Genomic DNA, 2,500 nt, shown 5'->3' with positions numbered 1-2,500 from the left:
CTGACATGCAGGCGTGCCCGAGGCGAGCCTGTCCGTTCCTCTTGCTTGTCATGAATATGTGGAAGATTTTTTGCCTTCCTGGGTGGGGGTTGGAGGGCATGTCAGGGTTGCAGAAGGCACAGCATCCTTGCATTAGACAATATAGTGACTGATTCTGTGAATATTATTCTCATTTTACTCTGCAATTTCCCTGGTACCTTTATTGCCCTCCCTCTGGTGTTGGGGCAAAGAATTGGGGTGTTTGGGGGATTTCCGCACAATAATTTCTATATATTAGGTAACTAGAGTGAGAGGAATCCAAGATTGTCGCAATCTGTGATGCAGTACCATTGTATAAAATTACCTTCATATGACAAGGTAGCCATTCTTTCACCAGCACACCCAAGAAGCAAGGTCTACACTGAGGGTCGTCAAGCTTGACCCCATGAACGGCACCCAGTAATAAATCCTTGTCCATATGTAGATCTAATAATTTTCATTAATTTATTACTTAAAATAATACTCCTAAATACATTTCACCATTTATCTGTACCTACAATTTGAATGCACACAAGATTCATTATCATTTAAACTTAGATCTCTTGTTAATCCTTTCATCTAATGCAACAAGCTCATCATACTTATATCTACTACATATCTACTACAAACTCAGTATCTGAAAAAAGTGAAAATACAATATCATATATTTATGTTCTCCATCACAAAATTATAAAACCTTTGAAAAGTTCCTACACCTAGGAGCATCATTAATTCTTCTTCCTAACGTATAATCATTTAAAACATCATCGTCGTCAATCACAATCAAGTTATTGAATGCAATATAACAAATTCGTATTAAATCATTTAGTTATTGACAACTTCGTGGAAGAAATAAAAGAGCCGACCTTTTTGGTTCAATGAACTTCGATGTTGTTGTTGTCGGAGAAGGGAGAGTGAGCGTGAGTGTAAAAGTAAGGGAGCGATGATCATTAATGTAAAAATATTGAAATTAACTCTAATTTCCTATTGTAATGATTTGACTTCCTCTAAATACTCTAAATACATTTTTAATTTGGTTGTAGTAAATCCAAATATAACTCCTGTTGCATAATATACAATATATTTTTTCTACTGTTTATAGTGTACACACACACGCACACACACACACACACACACACACACACACACACACACACACACACACACACACACACACACACACACACACATATATATATATATATATATATATATATATATATATATATGTATGTATGTATGTATATATATGTATGTATGTATGTATATATATGTATGTATGTATGTATATATATGTATGTATGTATATACAAACACACACATGTACATATATATACACAGATAGATAGATAGATATAGATACATAAATACATACCTACACACACACACACACACACACACACACACACACACACACACACACACACACACACACACACACACACACACACACATATATATATATATATATATATATATATATATATATATATATATATAGAGAGAGAGAGAGAGAGAGAGAGAGAGAGAGAGAGAGAGAGAGAGAGGGGTAAAGGTAATGATAACACTGATGATAACGATGACAATGACAGTAGTAATGATGATGATGATAAAGATATTTCCTCTCCCGTGAAACTGAGAGGAAATCCCCATTCCATTCAAAAGCAAATATCTATTTGTTTACTAACTCTGTCTTGAGCCAATACCCGGTTTCTTTAACAAAATCTGTCCCTTAAAATGAAGATCGCCCGCTGCGTTACGCCTTTGGACGCTGGATTTTCAATGCAATTTAGATTTAAGAAAATATCTATACAGTTGTTATAATTCCAAATCCTGAAACCTGTTTTCTTCTATTCTTTCGAACCTCCTCTCCAATTATTTGCCCCTTCTCCCTTCGTTTCCATCTTCCTCTGCCCCCTTCCGTGCCTTCTACTTCTTGCTTCCCTTGCTCTCTTCCCCTGTCCCTTTACCCCCCCCCCACCCCCAACCCCCACCCCACCCCTTAGTCTCGATGCCAACACCTTATCTTCTTGGAACATCCTCTTCGTCATACCCTCGGCAGACGTCAGCCACTCCCACAGGTGCCTCTGTCTACGCTTCGATAGTCAGTAGTAAGCGCTGGGGAGTCGACGCGCCACGGGCCGAGGAGGGAAGCCAGGTGACGGAGGAAGGGCGAACTGCACTAGGAAGCAATGTTTATGATACTTAATAACTATTACTACTACTTCTAGGAGCGCGGAGAGTCACGTTCGTAAACATCCATATATCGTCAGACACATCTCGATCATACATGCACTCACACATACGCACATGTACACACACCCGCGCACACTCACAATCACACATACGCCCTCACACACACACACACGCTCACACACACTCACACACACACACACATACACACACACACACACACACACACACACACACACACACACACACGCACACACACATGCACACACACGTGCGCGTTCATGTATGT

The 2,500-nt window shown here is 39.2% G+C and overlaps 1 protein-coding gene across 1 annotated transcript in view; it reads right to left on the bottom strand.

Moving 5' to 3' along the window:
* LOC113825977 (oocyte zinc finger protein XlCOF20) overlaps positions 1-921 on the bottom strand; it is a 6,004-nt gene extending 5,083 nt beyond the window's left edge. Inside the window, exon 1 of the mRNA XM_070115278.1 lies at positions 885-921. The gene's annotated coding sequence lies outside the window, so the exon portion shown is untranslated. The remainder of the gene's footprint in view (positions 1-884) is intronic.
* Between the last annotated feature and the right edge of the window lie 1,579 nt (positions 922-2,500).

This window comes from Penaeus vannamei, chromosome 37, assembly GCF_042767895.1.
Source record: "Penaeus vannamei isolate JL-2024 chromosome 37, ASM4276789v1, whole genome shotgun sequence".
NCBI classification, from domain to species: Eukaryota; Metazoa; Arthropoda; class Malacostraca; order Decapoda; family Penaeidae; genus Penaeus; species Penaeus vannamei.
Note: the sequence above shows the minus strand (reverse complement) of the source record. Positions and strands in the feature narration are given on the sequence as shown.